This window comes from Ovis canadensis, chromosome 7 (assembly GCF_042477335.2).
Source record: "Ovis canadensis isolate MfBH-ARS-UI-01 breed Bighorn chromosome 7, ARS-UI_OviCan_v2, whole genome shotgun sequence".
In the NCBI taxonomy this organism is placed as follows: domain Eukaryota; kingdom Metazoa; phylum Chordata; class Mammalia; order Artiodactyla; family Bovidae; genus Ovis; species Ovis canadensis.
Window position 1 is genome coordinate 81,917,146 of NC_091251.1, and position 25,154 is coordinate 81,942,299.

The 25,154-nt window shown below is 41.0% G+C and overlaps 1 protein-coding gene across 4 annotated transcripts in view; it reads left to right on the plus strand.

The window, feature by feature from the left end:
* DAAM1 (dishevelled associated activator of morphogenesis 1) overlaps nucleotides 1-25,154 on the plus strand; it is a 182,057-nt gene that overhangs the window by 99,058 nt on the left and 57,845 nt on the right. The gene's annotated exons all lie outside the window — the stretch shown is intronic.

The following is a 25,154-nucleotide window of genomic DNA, read 5'->3' on the forward strand; positions in this document are numbered from 1 at the left end:
CACCCATGGACTATATCTCCCGCAGTAAAGCTCACTCTGCCATCTTTCAAACCCGGTGGCAGATTCTGCAGCTGTTCTCTCACCCATTTTTGGAACCATTTGTGTTCATGGCCAGCTTTTGCCACTTTCCTATCTGTTCTAGGGGAGACTTACATCAAGACAGGGAAGCAGGAAGGGCAGGGTTGGTTCCTAAGGGAAACGCTACCTCTCCAACCAGAGTGGGTGCTGGATTATTCACCTCTGGAAGCAAAGAAACTGGAACAAACTATAACAATCCAGTATCTTGAGAAGATACGGTATCAGCCAGGGAAACCTTTCCTTAGTGGATTAGGATGCATTTGGGGACCTCCATTTGCCCCCATGGTTCCCACCCCCCGACACCCCTCCACCCCACCACACTGCCTTGTGTAATTGGCATGCCCCCTCCTGGAAGCATCTCTACAGCAGGGAACCTTCCTGTATTCCTCTCCTGCCAGGCTTTATAACCCTTGTAACACCAGCATCTGATACCTGGAAGTGAATTTATAATGAATGAACCACTGAGTTGTTTGGTTATACCTACCTCTCAAACAAACTAAAGCACATTTAATTTTCCATGTGAGCTATTGTAATTGATAAAACTACATGTGGGATTTTGTTCCAGGGGTCTTTGCTGAGAGATGTGTCCAACTGTAGCCTCTTAAGATGACTTCTGAGCCACTAAGATCATATCAGGCATTAAGGGTTCCTAATGCAGTGGTAACCAGTAAGATGTGTTTGTGAATGAGTATGTCCTCTTCTTTCTGTGAACATCTTACCAATGGGAAGACCTCTCTTCTGTCAAACTGATGGGTCATCGCTCAGGAAAGAGATTTTAAATGGAAATAATTTTAAAATGAAAATTAAAATGTGCTCTGTTCTGATAGTAATAGTGTTGAATGGTCTTGAAAACAAGAGAACTTTTCAGGCAGCTGCCTTCAAGACCTGGCCCCTACAACTGAGAAAGAAAAATCCTTAAGTGCCTGAGTACACAGAGGACATTGTCTATTTTGGCTCAAACGAGCGCAGATATTTTTTCTCAAAATTAGGAAGCAACGTGGAGTGGAGATTGAGAATATGCATTAGAGGAGAGGAAGGGGCAGGAGAATGGGAGCAGCTCACCGAAGGGAAAGTTTTCTTCTTTCCCAGATTTTATTACACCCTTGACGGCAATTGAAAGTTAATCATGGAAACTACTGCCCCTTAGATTAGAGACGGCAAGCCCTGGAGGATAGAAACGACCTTGGCCTCACAGCTGCTGCTCATTTTTCAATTTCCTGGCCTATCAAATCCTCTTTCAGAGCTTGTCTCCTAAGTGCGTGGTGGGGTTGGCTTTTTGTAGGCGAGTGGATGTAGATGTGGCCACTGGCCTCGGAATCCCATTTCCTGACAGATGGGTTATTCCTGCGAGTACCTGGCCCAATTGTGCAGATCTTTGGGAAAGCAGTTTTCCGGCTAGCTTCATTCCAGCAGCGTGGATTCCCTTTATGACTTAGCAATAGTGTGACTGAGTGGAAAAGCCATCTTAACTCTTTGGGGAATCCTGGGAGTTTATAGATCTGCCTCACTTTAAAATGGCTTGACTGAGGATTTTATTGATTAGAGCTTCTCAGACTGTTAAAACTATGCTGTGCTTTGGGTCTACAACTGACCTTTTGGGACCCTGTAATAAATAGAGAAATAACACAATAAGAGAACACAAAACCCTTTGCATGAAAAGGGCCTGATGCTTGGCCCTCTTCAGAGAACCTGGCCTCCTTCAGGATGGGTTGCCCGTTCTTAGAAGGGAGCCCACGGTGGCCATCCTTACCACCAAGAACAGACTGTTTTCCTTGGACCGTCTCTTGGGTATAGCCTTTTCAAATCAGACTTGTCACCAGCAAGCCTGACCACATCCATTTCTCAGGCCAAGGGAAAGCTACACCCCCATGGCCCCTTCAGACTTTCCATCTTTCAAGATTAGAACTCAGAGCATCATAGATGTTCTCACACATAGTGAAGCCATAGAGTAAGGGTCCATGAGCGCCAACAGAAACAGAGCTAGGGAAAAGCAGACTTTCTGCATAAAAGTGCACAGCAGTTGTGGAGACAAACGGCACTGGGAACTGAAGATGGGGCCTGGCCTTCCTTGGCCAAGTGGCTCTTTTCCATACAATAGAGACTTGAGTCCCAGCAGTGGCTATCTGCTTATCAAGCTCTGTGTTCATTTCTCAAACAGCTTTATCCGAGTCCTCTGATTGAAAACCCATTTCCAAAGCCAAAACAAAAGCTGCAGAAGTGTTCCTGGGGCTAAAAGAATTGGAAAGAAATTAATTGGAATTTTGCCTAATTAAGTAATCTGGGGGGAGAGCAAGAGATGGATGTTGCGGCCTTGTTGAAAGTCCAAACAAATCTGTAAAAATGACTAGAGTGGTTTGGTCAGCCATGGTTTGTCGTATGCAGCAGTCCACTGTCAAATTTTTTTAACTTTTACGAAAGGTCCAAGGAAAGGCTCTGTAGGAACTGGGGGTATTTTCAAATAGGAAATGTTTGTGGTTCTTATCTTTAAAGGTAATTCCCTTTTTAGTTCCAATCACAACATGCTCTTTTGTTTAAGTGAGGTTTTTCCCAGTCTTCGGCCAGAAACTGCATCTGTTAACAATCTTTTGGATTTTAAACTGAAGCTTTTTAAACAATGAACCATCTGACCACGAAAGGCATCTGGCCATGCTGTATTTGCTTATTGTTAACATGATTGTTAAACCCTGGGAAAAGTAAGGAGTAGGTCTTCAGAGAGGAGAAACTAAGATGATACACACTGTATTATGGCAACAACAGTCTTACCAGCCCAGGCAGAAATCTTTAGTCACACTTCTTCACAGGAGCAGTTGCAGTGGTTGTGTCACTTAACCAGTCCTTAAAAGTGTCCAGAAAATGCTTTTTCCCCTCTCCATGAGCTTCAGAGTTCACAAAGTCAGTGGATGGAATTAGAAGCTGTGAGCTGTAGTAACATCGGATATTTGAGGCAAAGATCAGAATTTGATGACTGCACCTAATGTTTCCTCCACGTATGTCTGATCCGTAAGCCAAGGCTTAAGTAAATGGCTCTGGATTCTCCATATTACATTTCTGTATCTTTTGAAGTCAGCTTTGGAGAAGGTGAGTTTTTGCTGTGTTGCTGAGTTTGTTTGACTCTAGTTTAGTTAAATCACTCAAGAACCTTGTCTTGGCTGCAGTTGAGCCTTTCAGCTTTGTGGGAAGTGCTGATCTGGTGCTAGGCATGTTCAGAAGACATCAAGGAAAACTGGCTGAGAATTCTCCTGGTACCTTTCATTCACTTCCTTTATTTGGTTTGCATATCCTTATTGGATCACTTCCCCAGTCTATTCCACAAGAAGGAATTCTCCTTTACCACATACAAAAAAGCAATGCATTGTGAATGGTCATAAGATCTTTCAGATGCATTCAGAGCACAAGGAGGAAGCAGTTTGATCAAAACAGGGATTTAAGGGAACATATGCTAGTAGTGGAATTAAAGACAAAGGAACCATCGGTCTTCTACAGGACTGTCAAACAAACCAGCTGTACAGCAAGGAAGTGGAATGTTGATACGTTAATGGTCTGGTTGTTCCCAGTCTCCTGGTGGAAAGCAAAGAGGGATAAGTTAGGTCTCCTCTTCCCTGGAGAAGAAAATGGTAACCCACTCCAGTATTCTTGCCTGGAGAATCCCATGGACAGAGGAGCCTGACAGACTACAGTCCATGGGGTCCCAAAGTTGGACACAGCTGAGCGACTAGCATGGTCCTTCTTTACCGTAATTATTTGAATATTCAGTAGAATGAGCCTTAGGTTTTCAGGTGCCCACTTTGCTAGATGTTGGAGATTTGGGAGAGAGAGAAAACTAGGTATCTGTAACTGTTTCTGGACTTCTTTAGAAGTACCTGGTTTGGTCTCCTACCATTGAGTTTTCACCCTGATAATGGATTCCAGTTGGGCTTTGTGCTCCTAAAGTGCTAAGAGGTTACAGAATGTGACAGACTTAAAAATGATCAGAAATAAGACTGGCCTCTCTTTCTGACTCTGCTTCTCTGCGAATACATGAGGGAAGCACAGTAACTGGAGGAGAGTGGGTATCCCTAGGTTCTGAAACTCCCTGCCTTGTTTACATATTCCCCGGCTGTGAGAAGTGAGGATGCGTGTTTAATCCCAGACTGAAGCAGTGAAAAAACAACAAGCTTTGCAGATCTGGTGTTTCAGCCAATGAAGCAGTGCCGTTGGCAAAGGGCTAGTTGGTTTGTGTGTCACCCTGATGTGTACTGAGTATCTGGGGCAGAATATTAGCTTGATTCTGAAGGTGATTAGACAAGTTGGATTTCCTGGAGTGGATGGTCCAGGTAGAAGCAGACGACATCAAATAACTGCCAGGTCTTTCCATAAGCCCCATTCTAAGGTAAGCAGACCCTAGGGCACAGAGGAAGGAGCCTCCAAGCCTTGGGGTGTTCGTGTGTGACGGAGACACAGTTCCTTCATCACCGTGACCACTTCCAGGGCTGTGCCGGCAAGGGAGCTGATGTCATGCTTTCATCCCGTCGTCTCGAACGGGCTCCTCTTCCAGCAGCCGAGCTGTGTTCACACACACTGTCCAGTCTCCCTCTTGTACTTTGTTCTTCATCCCTTCTGCCAGTGCCTAAAAGGCGAGTTTAGACTGTTGGGTAATCTGATCTTTACTAAACACAGTTTCTAGAGCTTGTTAGGAAATCAATGGAGAGGCTTAAAATGAAGATGCTGAGGGGAAGATTGAAATAACTGAGGTTTATTCAACCCAGAGAGGTCAGGTGAAAACACCAACTCAGGCTATTCACCCAGTGTCCATAGCAGTGAAACTGTGGAGTCGGTCACAATATGGCCAATTCTAGTTGGTAAAGAGCAGCTGCCTCAAGCCCTCCCAATAAAAACTCTCCTGACAATCTGACCTTCCCTGCAAGGGCCAACCAGTCTTCCTTTATGATTTAGGGACTCAAGGGCTAACTCCTGGCAAGACAGGTAGGGGACAGCAGGACTCTGTTCCCACATTGTATTATTAGTTCCAATTCACTGATACCCAGGTTATACTGTTAATAAATGTTTTGAACATTGGCCTAAGTATGAGATGCTGATAGATCTAAAGATGGTGACCAAAATAATTTGATAATATGTATCCAGAGCCTGGAACATGCATTTTCCAGGAGTTGATCTCATGGTAGTGATAAAAGATACAGGCCAAGAACTACGTGTGGGGTGTTCTTTGCAGTGTTGTCTCTGAAAGCCAGTGATGGTCAACAACTTAGAGGGGGATGATTATATTATAGGATGCAACCATAACAGTATGGTTGCTGCTGCCATTGAAAAGTCATGCTTTCAAAGAAATTTTGAAGACCTGGGAAATTGCTCAGGATGAAATGAAGGTTTAACAAGAGAAATAAAACTGTAATTGGTACCATCAAAAATATGCAAAAGAAACTTTCTGTATCTATAGAAGTAGACAGAAACTGTTGTTTGGTTGTATTGTGGGTGGGGTTTATTTTGATTTATTTTTTCTTTGTACAAATATTTCCCAAATGTACCAATAGTCATTATTCTCACTTCTACCTTAGGATAAGTTTTTTTTTTTAATAGTAAAAATAAAATTGCTCTTTTAAAAAAATATGTATAATATAGTTTGTCAGGTTTCAGTCAGAAAAGCGAGGCTACTAAGAGAAACACATGCTGGGGGAAATCACATGCAAAGAGATTAACCCTTATGTAATCACAGAAACTAGCTAAGCACTCCCTGTAAAGCTGCTGTCTTTGCTTCTAATGCTGGAGCTTTGTGTCCTTGGAGCAGGCAATTGGGAGGGAGGGTGGATGTAAAGAGAGGGGAACAAGGACAGGCTGGAGTCCACGGGGACAGACTTACTCATGTGGCAGGTCCCACTGGCTGACCCTGGACTGGGTGTCCTGCAGAAGCCTGAGCCATTAGTCATGGAGGTCAACACCCACATGGGCATGCACGCCCACCCCACCCCCCCTCCCCCGCCCCCGGCAAAGGAGAAGCTGGAGGAGGATCCAGGGGAAGGTGGAGCAGTTGTATACCTGCCTACTGAGTCACACCAATGAGGTGAGCCAGCTGATAAAGGGCAGTGCCTATAAACTGCAAAATGGCTGCGGCTTCACTGCCACCCTGCACATCTTCCCCATAAGAGTCTCTTGTGGCTTGCCCTCCCTGAAACCTGTAAGCAATTGGCTCAGCCTAGACAACTTGAACATTGCAAAGCCACTTCATATTTCTCTTTGAAATTAGGAGGAAAAATAGATATCATTTAAAATATAACCAGTGCTTGTGTTGTCAGGACAACTCTGGAAATTTTTTTTTTTCTTTTTTTCTTTAGCTCAGGGGCCCTTTATTTATTTATTCCTCCTTGGGAGGATTAAAACAAAGGTGAATCTGTAAACCACCCAGAATTTCTCGATACCATTTATCTCTTTAAGCAGTGACTGAAAGCGTGATGATTCTTGGTCCAGATGAAATGGCCTCAGCTTTTTGCTGAGAAGTCCGCTGAAGGGAAGCTGTTTCTCATGGCCCTTTCTCCCTAAGGAGCATAATCTCATAGCCAATGCCCCGTTTTCTGTCTTTATTTTCTTTTTGTTTCAAAAGCCAGTGCTATCAAAATGAGCACCAGTTTTCAGAAGTGGAATCCAAAATTCATGGATTCTCTCTGTCTGGCAGCCCTTAAACCAAAGTTGTATCCCTGTCAAAGGCAGGTGGTTCCTGAGGATTTACTTATCTCCTCTTCCTGTAATCTCTTTGTCTAATAATATCATTCGGGGTGCAGTTTTTCCTCCAGTGTCACCAGTTCTACCATCCCAGCTGTGCCTACTACCACTCCTGCTGGGGGGTGGCCAGATGGTCCTGAACTCATAGCTTGTGTTGTCATTAACATTGACTCAGCTCAACGAAGAAGTGGAGGACAAACTTGCCCATAGAATGAACCGAAGCATATCTGTCTTTCTTCTTTGGTACTTGGTGAAGTGAGTGAACAGTTTCTGGGTTCTTCTGTTGGGATGTAGCCCTCCAGTTCTGTAGAGTTCTCTGTTTTTCAGTCTAGAGATACTACCAGTGAGAGGACTCCCCACCTCCCTTGGGGTGGATTGGCTCCAACAGTTTTTCTATTAATGGATCTGCCTGAAGGTTTCCTAAATTTTGCCCCTCGCAGTTGTTCTAAACTTCAGCATAGTGTGACTGACTCTGTTTTTAAGAAGCAAAGTCATAACTGTAAGAAAGACTTTGCATAGTTAAAGTCCATCTAAAGGGTAATCTGAGAAGGCAGGGTACCCCACTTATTAGCTAGCTGTGTGACTTGGGGCATATTTCTTAACAGCTCATTTCTCTCTTCTCTATACAGTGAGGTCAAATTCATAAAATTGTTGTGAAAATTGAGAAAATACAATTTTGAAGTTGTCAGAGAACTTGGGGCATGGCGATCTTAATGTTATCGCTGATAATGTCAGTGATGGTGACAGTAATTGAAATACTGGTATGGACTGAGTTTCTGTTCGTTCACACTCATGCTAGCCAGAGATTCAGGTCCATATTCATAAATAATGATACCTGGGTTTCTTAGAACAGCACCTCTCCCTTAGTTTCTTACAGGACATCTCAAGGTGGAGATAGTAAGGTAGGAGGGTGCATTGTGAAGATAAAGGAAGAGACCAAGAAAGTCTTTGTTGTGAGTGTCAGAAATTGTTAAAGAGGGTCCCCGTTTAATTAAGAAGTTCTAGGGATTTTTTGCCTTACTGATCAATGGGGCTGTCCCTTAACTTCTGAGTAGAACCTTGGATCTGATTTCTGGAGCATCCTTAATTTATGTCTTGGATAATGGAGGCGAAAAGGAAGTCAAATTCCACTCCACTTCCTTCTTACTTTCACCCACATGTCACTGCAGCACTCAGTCCCTGCTGACCTTGGGTAACCAGTGGAGATGCTCTCATCATTGGGCTTGCCTGGCAAGCAGTTGTGAACACTACTTAAACTCTGGGGAGTGGACATGTATGCGGGTCAAGCTGTGTTGTTAAATTAAGCTTCCTTCTTTGTGGCCTAGGAAAGGCAAGTGGTTAGTAAATATTTTCAGTTTTCAACATAAAACAATTAAAGAATATTTTTAGATGACAACATTGCAACTGTTATTTTTGCAGTGGGGAAAAGTCCCTTTGTAGTACACAACATCAAGAGGTTCCATTAAACGAGTCAGTATTCACAAATGAGTAACTTATTAGGTCAAAATTAACTGGATTCACAAGTTCTCTGCTCAGCAGCAAAATTTGTTCAAAGTTGCAGCATTATAATCTAATAGTGCATTCTAGCTGTATGATTTCTGAAACTAAGCTAATAAAATGTCAGTGTTGAGGAAATAATAAAAGAATGTTTCAACAAAGTAGCAGATACTGTTACTATTAGGAGTCTTTATTGAAGTATAGTTGATGTGTATTACTACAGAAGTTACAAGTGTACAATGTAGTGATTCAGAATTCTTAAAGGTTATACTCCATTTATAGTTATTATAAAATATTGGCTGTATTCCCTGGGATATACAATATATCCTTATAATTTATTTTATGCATAGTAGTTTGTACCTCTAAATCTCCTACCCAGCCTGGTCCCTCTCCCTTCCCTCTCCCCACTGGTAACCACTAGTTTGTTCTGTACATCTATGAGTCTGCTTCTTTTTTGTTATATTTACTAGTTTGTTGTATTTTTTAGATTCCACATGTAAGTGATACCATACCGTATTTGTCTTTCTCTGTCTGACCTATTTCACTTTAGCGTAATGCCCTGCAAGTTCTATCCATGTTGTTGCAAATGGCAGATTTTCATTATTTTTTATGAATGAGTAGTATTCTGCTGTGTATACCACATCTTCTTTATCTGCTCCTCTGTTGATGGACACTTGAGTTGTTTCCATACCTTAGAAGTTATAAATAACGTTGCCATGAACATTGAGGTGCATGTATCTTTTCGAATTAGTGTGTTTGGTTCTTTTGGATATATCCCCAAGAATGGAGTTGCTGGTGATACTGTAGTTCTATTTTTAGTGTTTTGAGAAGACTCCATACTGTTTTCCACAGTGGCTGTTATTGTTAGAAGTCTTTTTTTTTTCTTTTTTAAAATTTTTATTTTTACTTTATTTTACTTTACAATACTGTATTGGTTTTGCCATACATTGACATGAATCCAGCACGGGTGTATATGCATTCCCAAACATGAACCCCCCTTCCCACCTCCCTCCTGTTAGAAGTCTTAAACTTAATTACCAGGGTGGACTTTCTGGCTTCCAATATATTGATGTTCTCTAAAATTTCTAAAAAATGAAAACTAGCAAACTTCTAATAACTTTCTCCTCAGTCGTGTGATAAACTAGTTTATCCTGGTTGATTATTCTTGTGTGTGTGTGAAATGTTTTTATATGCAAAAACATATAAAATATAATAAGCACCTGCATTTAACAAATGCTAACTTTTTTAATACTGTGGATTTTTAAGAAAGAAATAAAATGTGATAAACATTGTTGAAACCCAAAGGTGACCTCTATTCTGAAGGTGATATGTTTTCCCTTGCCCATATATATTTCTTTCTCTGAATGTATGTATCCATTGACAATATATGGTATGTCTTCATTTTAACTGCCATATAATGTTTCATTATATGAACATGGCACAGCTTAATTATTTTTATCCCTCTTTGAATAATAGCTGTTTCCAAGTTTTCATTATTTAAAAAGAAAATTGCAACAAACATCCTTATGTATATGTTCAAAAATTTCTCTAGGGTAGGCACCTAGACATGTAATTACTGCGTTGCCTGGTTTGAACATTTTTACCTTTAATTGCTCTCCAAAGTGCTTGTAATAGTTTCTACCTGAAGCAAATTAGTCGTCAACCATCCAAGGGCTTGGTATTGTTGGAGGGGGTGGAACTAGTGTTTGTATGCCCTGATCAATCACTTTACATAAGTTTGAATGTTTTGGGTACAAGATACTGTCATTAAAGTTCTTCAGTTTTCTCTCGTATAGCTTAGCAAATCAAATTAAAGTACAAATTCCTGGAGTAGAAAGTAAACATTTCATTTAAAAAAGAAAAACCCAAAGTTTAGAGAATGAAAGCATTCCATTCAAATATCCATAAAGCTGGACCAAAGTACAAAATGTTACAAGTACCTAAAAATGGACAATTCCCTCAGCATTCTGTTTATTTGGTTTGACTACAAAGGAAACCGCTCTGTGTGTGGCTCACTCTTCCTCTCCTCTAGACCTCTCTGCACCCTCAGGTCCAGACCCGGGGAAGCTGTGTTTCCATCTTTAGCCAGCTCTTGACTGATATATGCCATCATCAAGCACAGGAAGTTCCTCTGAGGCCTCTGCCAATTCCCTGGAGGGTGACTGAAGTGCAGGTGCAAAACCAGCATGTCTGCACAAACAGGCTCAGTGGCTGGAAAAGCACACAACTGGTCTCTCTCTTTTCTTCTAACCAAAGCACCCTTTTCTGGGACATCTCTCCATACAAATTATGAAAGCCTCTCCCCTTTCTTGTACTCCACAGTTCCTTCAGATACTGAGAAAGTGAGATGGGTAACTCTATGTTTGTCTGTCCTCCCTGCCTACAGTCGGAGGTGGTTTCCACGTACAAGTAAGTCAGTTCACGGGTTTGGAGATTGCTGGTTCTTCAATCTATGATTCTTCACTCTGCTTTGTTCTTTGCAGCCTTGTGAAAATGGTGAATATGTATCTGCTCTGTGGATAGCATCTCTCTTTTGTGCTTCCTCGTACTTGTATTTCTTCAGTGAGGAACACCCTTCATCCAAGGCCTTGCTTCCCCTCTAATTAGAGAACACCAGGGTGGTGGACAGAGGGAGAGAATGACCCTGTGTTTTGCACTCACTTACCGCCTTTCAAACAACAGTGAAAATGAATAGGCAACATATAGCTGAGACAAAGTAAGGTATCTTGGCTGGACAAACCAATTAACATGGAGTCATGGGGGGTGTGGGGGTTGTGTGTCCTGTGGAGCTCTATTTTCCCCTCTGGAATGGGGGCTAAAGAAGCAAGCCCCACAGCTTTCACTCTGTTCTTGTCCCTCATGCCTGCATCTGTGCTGTGCTGTGGGAAGAACACTCTTGCTTCTGCTCCAGTCTCTGGAAGAGACTTGGAGCTGTGGGTTTGAATGGAGATCTTGGGAGAGCAGTTGTTCTCAGCTACCAGAGAGCAGCTATCTTTGGCTTCCAAATCTTAATTGTTAAGCAGATTCCTTTTGACAGCTCAGCTGCAGGACAAATTCCATCATGTGTTGATTGCAGAGTTTGGAATACATGACAGTCTTGGAGCTCTCACTCTTTGTCATAGAATACTTGTCAACAGTACCATTATGGAACCAGGGTTCTAAATGCAACTATGTGAGACCCTTTGAGCCCCTTGCCTCTGTGTTGAAGCACATAGGTATTGGTCCATTGCATTTCCAAAATTCTGCAATCTGCAAGTATAGAATTGCACACTGAACGAGTGTTCTCAGCAATCACTGCATCTCTGGAAAGGAGTATCACTATATCTTACACATGAGAATCCAGAACTAGCCTCCTGTTCTGGTTATCACCAGCCCAGGGACATGTAGCTCATGAGACAGTCCAGACCAACATACCTCCTCTGTGTCAGTTTTTCTTTGGACTGTGGCTTCCTTCCTTGGTTAATGGAGTTCACTGTGAATAACTCCAAGCAGAGATGGCAAAAAGATTTATCTTAATTACCAACTGTATAAACAACGAGGGATTGAAGCCCATAGGGCTTTGAGAAGCATTTGGAGGTTATAAATAACCTCAATACAAATAGTGTGGTAATTGATTAGCATTGTCTGCCATCACACATGATAGGAGAATGTAGCACGTGTAATAGTTATATACCCTCCTTGCTCTTGAAGGTTCCTATTGTGCCTAGATTATGGTTGTACATAAGTGTCACCTACCATGCTTCTGTCCCTTGGGTCTCTCCCTGGTTCTCTTCAGATTCTCTAGGTCCTATGACACTTACTTTCATAAAACACCACCCCAAGTCAGCCTGACTTCACCAGCTCCAGGAGACAGGATTAGGAAAGACATCAGTAGAAGAAAGTATGAACTTTGGATGAGAGATCAAAGAAGGGAAAAAAGCCCTTTACTTGAGTTTCTTATAGATTTCATTCTTTTCACTAATAGCTCTAGCTCACCTAATGTTATTAAATCCATGTTATGGTTGGTGCATTTCAGAGCTTCTTCCCCTTGAGAAGTAGGAATAAGCTTTGAGCTCCCAGTGTAAGAATGTGCCGCTAATAACTTCTGTGTGAGGTTCTCCAGATTCTTACACTCCAGAAACTGAGTAATGTGTGGAACAAGAAACGGGTTGCAGTAGAAAGTCTACTGAAGAATACCAACTTTAAGTTAGTGTCTGAAACTCTCTTGTTATTCTTCAGTGTACTGTGGATCAACATTGACTGGAGCAGTCTTAGGATGCCATCCTTTCATCTGTCCCCATATGTAAGGAAAGGCGGTTTATGTTTCCTCAGTTTCTAAGCTCTGTTTGCCTACATCCTCACATTTAGACATTTCTGAGACAGTGACATCTTCCAATGGATGCTTTTCTCTTTCTTTGCCAAAATTGCTGTTATTAATACAGTTGTATTCTGAATTAAAGAGTCAGTGATGACTTAAATCCAGAAATACAGTTATGACTCTCCTTCCAGGAGACAGTTAACCCTGCCGTAGCATTTCTCACAGGCATCCTGAGAATGCTTCGCTGAATGGAACATGCCTTTATGGGCTCACTGTTTCCCCCAATTCTCTTCATAGTTTAATTACTATTTTCCAAAGTCCTCTCTTTATGGTCTCGTGTTAAGTGTTATACTACAAATCATAAACACACTTTGATTGTTTTCCCAAGAGCAGGTTACAGAACATCAAAACCTGCTTTACAGCTTTCTGAAAGGCTGGTCTGGTAGCAAATCTGGTAGCAAGATGTGAGGCAACAAAGGCCACTGACACCACTGATTGGATTTCCACACTGCATGAGGGCTTAGTGGTGTGTGTCCAAACATGTTAATTTACCAACCAGCTGGACTAAATCGTACTTGGGTCTATAGCACTCCCAGATGAAATGTGGGTCAAAGACTCTGCTCTTAACAAGCTACACAGAAGTAATTTGTTTTAAGTCATTGCACACCTTTGTGTCATAGACAGCAGGGAAATGTGGGCTGGTGTCATTTCTGAAAATAATAATCGGAGCCTTTTTCTTTTTCTATGCCATGAAAATGAAGGGAAATTGTCATCTAAAATTGGCTTCAGATGTTGGATTTACACTGATTGAGATGTTTAGGCTCCAGTCATTTTCCATGCCATGAAGCACTTTGCCAAAAAAGTGACTTGTTAAAATAAATGAAATAAATATCTCGTAGTTTGGGAAATGGGCTGTAAAGTCTCAGCTTTTAGTTCTAGGTGAAGATTGTGGCTATTTTCTCAGCTATATTAGCACATGAAATGCATTTTCCCTAAGGATCCTGCAGCATGTGACTTGTAAGATTTCAGTTCTGTAAGGTCAGCCAAGACTTTTTCAGGAAAGAAGAGGGTGTTGGAACAGATTGGGCCCCTGAGCTGTTTAAGAAATGCAGCTGGTCTCCTTACTGTTGAAGTCACACTGTTACTCTTTGTTTCATTGCTGCTGTTCCCACAGAGAGACTAGACGTCTTTAAAGCGGCACTCTTAATTTTGGAGAGAATAAAAGTGATAGCTGGCTGAGAAGTAGCACAAACCTGATTTTTTTTTTTTTTAAATAGCGGTCAAGTGTCGTTTTCTTTCTGGCTGGGGGTGGGAGTTGTGGAGTTGGGGAGTGGGTCTAAACTCACTGAGTTGACCACTTGTTTTTGGTGAGGAGTGAAAGAAATTTCCTAGATGTATTCCAGGGGACTTCACTGGTGGTCCAGTGGCCAAGACTCTGTGCTCCCAGTGACCAGGTCCCTGGTTCAATCCCTAGTCAGAGGACTAGATTGCACATGCTGCAACTGAAGATGCCATGCGCTGCTAAGACCAGTGCAGCCAAATGATTAAGTGTGTGTGTGTGTGTGCGTGTGCGTGCGTGTGTGCGTGCGCGCGCGCGCATGTGTGTGTGTGTGTGTGTGTGTGTGTGTGTATACAAAAGAAGTGTCCCTGCTATTTGACCAGCAAATTTCTGGGGAGGATAGAGAACCAGGTGCATCTGTGGATATAATGAGGTAATGGGGGAGGGGTAAAGTAGAATAGTCTCAGTGGTTTCAAATCAGTCTCAGAGATTCATAAATAGAAACCATACCACACAGACTAGGCAAGGCAGTGGAAGCAGGCAGAACTGAAGTGAAGTGGTAAGGATGGGGTAGATGTTCTTCAGCAAAAACTTTGGACTTCCCAGGTAGCACGAGTGGTAAAGAACTTCCCTGCCAATCCAGGAGATATAAGGGATGCAGGTTCAAGCCCTGGGTCAGGAAGATCCCCTGGAGAAGGAAATGGCAACCCACTCGAGTATTCTTGCCTGGAGAATCCCATGGACAGAGGAGCCTGGCAGGTTACAGTCCATAGGGTGTGACTGGGCATGCACACACAAGCATTTGTGTAATTTAGATGTGATGAGTCTGGTGCAAGGTGTTAGTCATACAGCTTGGTTTCTACATTACACCTTTGTAGACTGTGTGCTCTTCAACCAGGAAGTACTAGTCATCTTTTATTTTGCTAAATTGTGGTTTCATTGAAATGCCAGAAAAAAAAATACTGAATGTTCTATCTATAGCACTCTTCAGAGTAATTTCTACTTTTCACTATTTTTGAGCTATTTAACAAATCTGCAGATTGTTTTTAATAAAAAAAAAAACTGATCACAGTCAAATGTTCTTGTCCATTGAAATGTCTTGTGTCTAATGCAGTTGCTTATTGCCCTATTGTCTAGTTTTGCATCTATTTGTAAATTAATGTCTATATATCTTTGCTAACAAATTTTCTTTTGAACCTGTTGTAACATCTTACTGTTTCTCTCTCATTTACTCATGAGTTCAACAAAATCTTTGACTTGAGTCATGCCAAAATCATGCCATTTTACTTTAAAAAAATCATCCTTTGTCAATGCAGAATTTTAAACTTAGAATTGATAGGGGGCTACCTTACTTTAAGTAATTTGAGATCTTTAATCATATTTTAAATGAGTATATGATATGATAGTGTCTAGCCCTGTCTGGGAAAACATGCCTTGTCTTATCAGTTTTACTAAACTTTATACCTGCATCCACTAGAGCAAGGGAAGAAGCAGAACTCAGGAGGTCAGAAGAGGTGTCAGGCTTCATACATGGAAGAAGTTCCTGTGATGTTTGAAGAGGTGGATGTACAGGAAAGGAGCGTATGTATAATCAGTGAGCCTGGGTCCTACTTCATTTCTGTCAAGTTACGTTTTAGAGATGACATGTTCTCAATCTTATGAGAAGAAAACTAATTTTACTATTGGGTTTATGGCAAACTTTGTTAAAGTATGTGTGCTTGATAAAATACACACTGTCCATGTTTACCTTTGTTTCATGTATCTTTTATTCTAAGTCAAAAAGGTCACTTGTTGTGGTCCATCAGGAAAGCAAGAACTTGTTCTCTTTCCTCTTGCAGAGACATTCTCAGATATCTATCTCAGAAGCCCTCTCAGTAGAGACTGTGTAGAGTTGAGCATCACTGGCAAGCACATTCCTTTCATAGGAATTCAGATGGCTTATATCGGAGTTATTTTTCCAAGTAGCAGATATGAGAGTGTGATGAGCGTATGGAAATTTTGAGATTTTTTTTTTTTTTAATGAATTGAGGAAGATAAACGTTTGCTGTTCAGTCACTGGAGAACTTTTGGCCTGGTTAGGAGATGACTCTGGGAGGACATAATAGCTTTTTTTCGAATCAGTTAAATATTTGCTGGGTTATTGCTCATAGGAGAAATTAGACTTAGTCCGTATAGTTCCCAAGGGCAAAACTAAGGCCAACAAGTTCTTGGAGTTACAAGGAGACATCTGCCAGTTCAGAATGAGGTGAATTTTCTGACAGTCAGTGAGAATGCTGGTTCCAAACAACTCTGGGCCCTTGAAGCCTACTCTCAGAGAACACATGATCGATCACCTGCCGGTGACCTTCTGAAAGGAATCCCTGTGAGGAGAAACTCAAACTAGAGTGTCTCCAGGGTCAAAGACATAGCGATATAATTACGTGATGGCTTGCCTTACAAACATGCAGATGTTTTATAGCATGAGGAGAAGTGAAGAAGAATGTTTGCTCTTCTCCTGTGATTCTAAATGCGAAATATGAAAGCTCCTGCTATGGCTAGTCACCCTCCAGTCTTTCTAGAAAATGACTGACATTCTGAGGCTCAGGAGGAGGTGTTGGATTTCCTGGCGGATGAAGAAGCTGCTGTTCTGTAATCGTTCTTGTGTGGGCCCAACCGGATTTTGGCAGCAGTTACATTTGATGTGTAATTGTGGCCATGGGCAAAAAATGTAACCAGGGTTGGCAGTCCCAGGAACCACATGACTCTCTTGAACTGTGACAACATGGGAATTACTTTTTGAAACCAGCTGCCTGAGTTTGGCAAACTTCAGACGTAGGATATAGTTTCAGCCCACTGCTAGGGGTCAGAGGTGAGGGTTGGAAGGACTGAGTAAAGCAACTGTCTCAGGAATGCAAGTTTGTGGACCTACTGGATTTTCTTTTCCTGATGAAAGAAGAGCAAGAGGGGAGGAGTTGGAGGCAAATATCAGGATTTAAAAGACCCAATGATTCTGTGCTATTTTTAAAAAATGAGATTTCAGGAAGCAGCAAGCTTACTAAGAAGGTAGATTTTTCAGGGTCTGTTTCATCTCTTGCAAAAGTGCACATTACTGGGCAAATCCCACACAGTTTATGTGCTCGTCCGAACTTAAACTGGGGTTTACTGGACATAGAGTGGCTTCGAGGAGAGAAGAAAGCATGGCAAACGGTTGGTGATCAAGTAAGAATTTTGAGGATTTTGATGTACTCCCACCCTCTTGAGAGTCGAGCTTAACCTAGCACAGTGGTTGGAAAACCGTGGACCATGGGTCAGATCTGGCCAATAGCTTGTTTTTGTAAATGAAGTGTTACTGAGACATGGCAGGGCCCACTCTCTTTAAGTGTTATCTATAGCTGCTTTCTTTACCACTGAGCCACCTGGGATGCCTGCCAAGCAGGAGACATGAGTTCAATCCCTGTGTCAGGAAGATTCCCTGGAGAGGGAAATGGCAACCCAATCCAGTATTCTTGCCTGGGAAATCCCATGGACAGAGGAGCCTGGCAGGCTACAGTCCATGGGGTCACAAAGAGTTGGACATGACTTAGTGACCAAACCACTACCACCATCGCTGCTTTTGCAAGTACAAAGGCAGAGTTGAATCGAGTAGTTGCAACAGACTGTATGGTCTAAAAAGCCTAAACTGTGTATGATCTGGCCCCTTACAGAAAAGGCTGGCTGTTCCATACTTCATCATGGCCATCTTTTAAGAAGATACTAATTATACTAGTCCCTGGAGAAGGAAACGGCAACCCACTCCAGTATTCTTGCCTGGAGAATCCCATGGATGCAGGGGCCTGGTGGGCTACAGTCCATGGGGTCGCAAAGAGTCAGACATGACTGAGCAAGCGACTTAACTTAACTTAATTATACTAGTACTGTTGAGCTAGAAGGGAAAGATTGTTGTTGTTCAGTCACTCAATTGTGTCCGAATCTTTGCAACCCTATGGACTGCAGTACACCAAGCTTTTCTGTCCTTCACCATCTCCCAGAGCTTGCTCAAACTCATCCATTGAGTCGGTGATGCCATTCAACCATCTCATCCTCTGTCCCTTTTCTTCCTGCCTTCAAACTTTCCCAGCATCAGGGTCTTTTCCAGTGAGTTGGCTCTTTGTATCAGATGGCCAAAGTATTGGAGCTTCAGCCTCAGTATCAGTCCCTACAATGAATATTCAAGACTGATTTCCTTTAGGATTGACTGGTTTGATCTTGCAGTTCAAGGGACTCTCAAGAGTTTTCTCCAACACCACAGCTCAAAAGGATCGATTATTTGGCACTTAGCCTTCTGTATGGTCCAGCTCTCACATCTGTACATGACTACTGGAAAAAACATAGCTTTGACTAGATGGACCTTTATCAGCAAGGTAGTGTCCCTGCTTTTTAATATGCTGTCTAGATTTGTCATAGCTTTTCTTCCAAGGAGCAAGCGTCTTTTAATTTCATGGCTGCAGTCACCATCTGCAGTGATTTTGGAGCCCAAGAAAATAAAGTCTGTCATTGTTTCCCCATCTATTTGCCATGAAGTGATAGGACAGGATGCCATGATCTTAGTTTTTTGAATGTTGAGTTTTAAGCCAGCTTTTTCACTCTCCTGTTTCACCTTCATCGAGAGTCTCTTTAGTTCCTCTTCGTTTTCTGCCATCAGGGTGCTGTCATCTGCATATCTGAGGTTATTGATATTTCTCCCGACAATCTTGATTCCAGCTTGTGTTTCATCCAGATAGCAGAAGTTATTAGCAAGGCTGTCCACAAAATATTTCCCCCTCTTCCATCCTACCTGCTCTTCCTCTCACCCATGTTGGTATCTGTTTCCTATCATTCATTTGAGTTTAATAGATGCCACACACCATGGAGACACACCTAAAGAATAAAATTTTGACCTGTCTGTCCCTTTCTGCCTAGATTTCTATAAAAATTCTAGGTATAGAGTGAATTTATTTAACAGCTGTTGTATTGATTAGTCTATGGGGCTGAGCCCATTAAATCCAGAATAGGAATCACAATTCAATGCAACAGGTGACTATTCTGATCCTTAACAAGGGATAGAATTTCTTGAACCTGTACGATCATAGTGAACATGTTTTCTAATAGCATTTTCTTTAAAAGTGGAACAGGTTTTATTAGTATGTACTTGCCTTTGTCCTGTAATGAACATTGTCAGAATGAAGTTTACTTTGCATCATATGACGCAGTACCTTTCTGCTACTGAGATTCATTTAGTTAACCCTTAATATAGCCTACTGTTTTTCAGTTGATGGTACTATTGTGTATCACTAGAAGATTTTTAGCCAATCTAAATGGTGAGTGTCTTTCTTTCCTACCAAGTATTATCCAAGAACCTCATGGGTTTGTAACTGAATGGAGATTAATGGCTTTAGTTGGCCACGAGCATGTTGCTCCAGTCTGTGATTTGTGGTCTAGGGAACAACCACAGAGTGTGTCCTTTACAATTGATTGACCTTTGCACAGCCTGTTTTGGGCCTTCTAAGAGCATCTTAGAGAAAAAACAATACCAGTTCTTACATATTGTTACTTGATCCTATTAAAAATTTGTCCTGTGGTAATTTCAAAAGAAGTATTCTTTACATTAAGACTTAATACTTAAATTGCACTTTGAGACCCACTTAAATTACTAAAAACTTCTGATGCTACCAAGAAATTGCAACATAATAAGTGTGGAAATTTTAGAATGTGTTAGCGTGCTTCAGGTATGCAAACCTTATCCCAGATTACACAGTTTCTTTGTCTGTAGCTGATATTAGGGTTAATAGAAATAGAGAATCCAGTAAGAAGAAATAATTAGAGAAATGTTATAAAATAATTTTCTGTAGGGAGCAGAAGGGTGCCCTGGTGATGGAGAACAGACACACCCCAAATGTTGCACAGTCTTGACTGGATATAGTTCATGTAATACAGAACATTAGAAAAAGCAGAGCTCTTGTCCTAACAGAACTTTCAAACTGATACTTTCAAACTCCTATTTTAATTGAGAAAATAGCCCTTGTTCTTAGTAAAATGAAAATATGAATTGTACAGAAGTTTATAAATAAGAGACTTTTTCTACTACCCTGCTAGCCAGGGGTAGCTGTTGTTATATTTTGTCTGTTTCCAGAAATGTTTGTGTGTAGTATATATATTTTTTCTATAGATTGGAGATCATATTTTGAATCACTTTTCCCTCCATAATATACTTGGTCTTTTTTTTTTTTTTGATGGGGACTCATTTTTAAAGTCTTTATGGAATTTGTTACAATATTGTTTATATTTTATGTTTTTGTTTTATATTTTTGTCCACAAGGTGTGTGGGATCTTAGCTCTCTGACCAGGGATTGAACCCACACCCTCATGTATTGGAAAGTGAAGTTTTAACTGCTGGACCATCAGGGAAGTCACTACTTGGTCAACTCTACTTCATTCTTTGCTACTGCTACAAAGTAGTTTATTCAACCACTCCCCTTTCGTATACTTGTTAACTTTATTTGCTAATTCAAATAGTTCTGCAGTGAAACAAATCTTTGTAATATGTATCTGTGCGAGTGTAATCATAGGCTAAATTCCTGATAGACTTACAGAGTCAAAGACTATGTGTGTTTTAAATATGAACAATTACTGTCAAAGTTTATGTTCAAACTGCTAAAAATTTTTGTAGCTCTAGTAACAGGGACTTAGAATTGCCATAGCTAGAGATCCTGAAACAGTATCATTATCATCCTAGCTAACATATGTTGAACATTTCTGTTTGTCTGGTTCCCAGAGCTCTTCCCTGGTAGCTTAGCTGCTAAAGAACCCGCTTGCAATGCAGGAGACCCTTGTTCAATTCTTGGGTTGGGAAGATCCCCTGGAGAAGGGATAGGCTACCCACTCCAGTATTCTTGGGCTTCCCTGGTGTCTCAGCTGGTAAAGAATCCATCTGCAGTGTGGGAGACTGGGGTTCAATCCCTGGGTTGGGAAGATCCCCTAGGGAAGATCTTCCCCTGGAGAAGATGTCCTGGAGAAGAGCTTCCTGGAGAACAGCTGCCCACTCCAGTATTCTGGCCTGGAGAATTCCATGAACTGTACAGTCCTTGTGGTGGCAAAGAGCGACTTTCATTTTTACTTTTTCATTAACTTATTAAATCCTTAAAATGACCCTATGAGGTAGGCACCACTTTTACAGAAAAGGAAACTAAAGCTGAGTCACACAGAGAAATTACTTACCTTTCCTGCCAAAAGTCATTTAAGGTAGTAGTGTTTGAGGATTCAAATGCCTGTCTGTTGATGCTCGTAGAAGTAGAGTACAATCAGCTTGGATTGAGAAAGAGATGATAGTGAAGTGAGAGACAGACGTGTCATCAAATAAATAATGCAGATTTTATTCTTATGGGTAAAATGATACTGCAAAAAGCAAATGCACTGTTGAGCATTTAAAGAGGATGGGAGGATCTCTTGAAATTTTTTTTAATTTTTAGTAGCCACTGACCAGCGATATGGAGTGAAAAATGTGCCAGTTGGAAATGAAGTGAGGTTAGAAATAGACTATGTATTTCTTTACTTTTTAAATGAGTTGGTTAATTAGAGCCTGATTTATTTAGAAAAAGAAGAAAAAAGAAAAAATCCAATGTTCTTGAAGGTCCTTTGCACTGTACAAGTTCCCCTTTCCTAGCGAAGAGTTTGTTTGTTTAGAAACTGAGATTGTCGGAGCAAAGTGGAAAACCAAGAAAAGAGGTTAAAGCTGCATTCAGTGCAGGTTGAAAGCAAAGGCAGACTGTCCATCCAGCAGGAAATTTTGTCCATGAATACACTCTTATTGATGCCTATCAAGCTACTAAGGAAATAGGATGCGCTGGATTAGAGAGATAATAAAATAATTAATGTTGAGATTTTCCCCCTCAAATTACCTTAGAAAGGAAGTAGCTGTTGCAAGTTAAAGGTTAACTGAGTCACTGAACAACATAATTTTTTAAATTATTGACTTTAGAAATTGAGCACTCTAAATATATTAATAGTAACAAATGATGTTTCACATAACATCTCACTATTAGAGTCATGTAGAATCTTAGAGCTTGTAGGTGCTTTGAAAAGTCTAGTCTCACCTCTTAATTTGAACAGAAGAAAAATAAGACTCGAAGGTCTTCAAACTTAGCGGTAGGTGCTAATTGAATAAACCAACAAGTAAGTTCTTGAATCTCATCTTTGCATGGCCAGCCTATCTGGTCATTTTTCCACCATACCTTCTCTCTGAATATAAGTGATATTTGCAGATAATCTCAGAAACCAATTATCAGTGTACAATTTAAGAACATAAAATGTTTATACCAATTTAATATCTGATAGATTATCTAATAGACCTTCTAAAGATAGACATGTAACTTAAATGCTTATTATGTTTTCAAGAGGAAACAAAACTGGATATTAATATGAATTATCCATTCTGTATGTGGAATAAAAAGAACATTTAATGTGATTGCTACAACTTGTATTCACATAGGACAATCTTCTCTAAGTGTCTTTAAGAGTTACCTACTATCTGTTTTAAAAGAGAGGGGGAAAGCAGTGTTTTTAAATAATAGAATGAAGGCAATATTTTTGCTTATTTTCCATTAGAAAACTTCTAATGGAATCAGTGAAGTAGGTAGCCAAAAGTAGGGTTACATGTATATCATTTAGGGATGGTTTGTTTATAATTTCAGTGTCTACAGGTGGTCAGTGCCATGGGCTCATCTTCAGCAGCTCTTGAGAAGTCTCCATGAAGACAGACTATAACATGCAGTGTATAACAGACAGGATAACAGGTTAGGGAAAAGCTTCTTAGTGTTGTCTGCATGCACAGATATAAAGACAGATGAGGTGTTGACAGAGGAGCAAAGGAGTTCCCACAGAAAGCCTGGAGAGAAGGTTCAGAGGTAGCCCGGTTAAAACATCAGACCTTAGAATAATATCAGAAATGTTGAATGTAGCAAAAAGTAGCACTAAGGTTTAGGGAAAGGTGAACTCATTTTCATCCACTAATCATATTTGAGTCTCTTACAGTGAAGTGGTGAAGAGTGGAGAGCAGCTTTGCACTCAATGTGTATTGCTTGCGATTAATCTGAAGTCTCATTTTAGGAAAAGAGGTTGTCACGATTCTTCTCACTGCCTCTGAATTTCCAGCAGGAAGACCTTTAGCAACTCATCTCTACTCCCTTTGCCTCTGTTTTCTCTTCAGCAAAATGAGTGTGATGACAGCTACCTCACGGGGTAGATTAAATGAAGATCGCAGTGCTTAGCACAGTGTTTGATGCATGGGAAGAAGCTCTGTATGTGTTAGGATATTGTTGCTGCTTCCGTTACAAATACAGTGATACAGTTTGTACAGGCTTGTGTATTTTTCCACTTGTTTCTCTAGAACAAGTATATAGAACCAAAACAGATGGCTCAAAGAATAATATGTGTTAGAGGTTGGTAATGCATAAGACTCAGTTTCCTTCCAGGAATATTATACAAGTTACCTTTCCATCAGTGATCCCTTTCCTGGACTTCTTAGGGGAAAGTCCCCTCCTTGGCAAGTCTTCACATCCAGTGCTCTTTAGGAGACCTCGGAGAAAAATTAAATTCAGCTCCTTCTGGCCAGTGTCTCTGTATCACTGGAGATTCCAGCAGCCACACAAAGGAGGGGGAGATTTGGTTCACAGGTATGAGTTTGTCTTGGCTACTGTAGCACACACACGTCTGTAGAGCACCAGGAAATTACACAGGGGAAACTGAAGATGCATTGCTAAAATGAAGGACTCTGAGGATCACCCTGCTGGGGATATAGTGATAACACTTTGTATTTTTACGAGAAGCTTTCACATACATTAGCTCATTTGATTTTCTCAGCACTGAGGCATATAAAATAAAATGAAGCCTTCTTCCCCTAATTTTGACTGCAGAATCTAGATCTGCTCTTAATCCATTTACATTATTTTAAAAGCATTTTCAAAGTATAGAGAGTTTTCTCTGTGTATTAATCTTAAGCTTCTAAAATGATCTCTCTTCTGTAACCATGAATGTTAAACCTACAACAGTCTGTCATGGGGCCCCAGACGTGGGACGTGATTTTGTTGTAGTTTTGGAAATTTGCCCTAGTTTTAGGCAATAGAAAGATCTGGCGCCTTCTATTTCATTTTATAGGTTCAAATACCATTGAATATCACTGTGGGTTTTGGCTTGCTGAATACCTTGGTAGCAGTAGGGTTTTGCTAACTTTAATACATGATTTTAAGAGGAGAGAAGGGTTCAGCATTTATACTCCCATTGTAGCTATTTTATTAACATGTTAAATAATAATCAGGGGCTGTTCTAAAAACTCATCAAATTTCCTTAGCTTTTAAAAGCCATGAAAGTGAAATCCAGTCCAACTTCAAAGCCTCTGCTATAGCCTTTGTCCCCGTCATCTGGCTTGTTCAATCTCCAGATGAAATTCATGCAACTCCCCGAGTTTGGATATCAGTTACTACCAGCCTTTAAGGCACTGTGAGCAACAGTTACTTTACCCCTTTCTTGTGACTACCTAAAGAAGAGTTTTGAAATTGTTTCTTTTATCTCACCAGAGTAGACCTGCCTACAAAGATTTGTTTAGAGAAAGTTTGTTTCTTTTCTTTTAAGTAAAGTATAGGACTGAAATTAATAGCCCTACCTTGAAGCCATTATTCCAAGGATGGGGATCCAGACACAGTAAGCAGTAGTAGCTACTTCATTGTCCGGTACAGCTCTGTGTGCCTAGAACAGCACTTCTCCATGGACACAAGAGGTATCAGGTGTACTAAGGTGCTCTCTGAATGTGAGGCTAGAGAAGAGCTGGAATTTTCCCCTTCAGGTTTGTTTTGTCACACAAATGACTTAAACTCATACAGGTTTGCATGGAAATCTGTCACCACAAGGCCATCTTCAAGTGGACTTGAGGCTCTGAAGGGACAGAAGCTTCAGTCACCTGATTTGGGGGGAAGGTGTGGGCTCAGGTTGACAAAGATCTTCCATCCGCAGAAGCCCTAGGGACTCTGGTGCTGACTTCAAGTCACCCTGGTTTGTAAGATGCAACGATTTAGGAATCAGTTCCTGAATTCCTTGGGTTTCAGTTCTCTTCAGCTCAGATATTTTCTTCCATTACATTTTCTCAAACTCACAAGCTGTCATGGCATAAGGGCTGGACCTGGGACAAACGTGTGTTCATTTTGTTGCTTTCCATCCGATGTTGGGCTTTATTTTACCTCCTCATCTGAAGCAGTACCTAGTTTTGGTCACCTCAAATGAGACCCTTCTTCAAAATATTTACTGTCT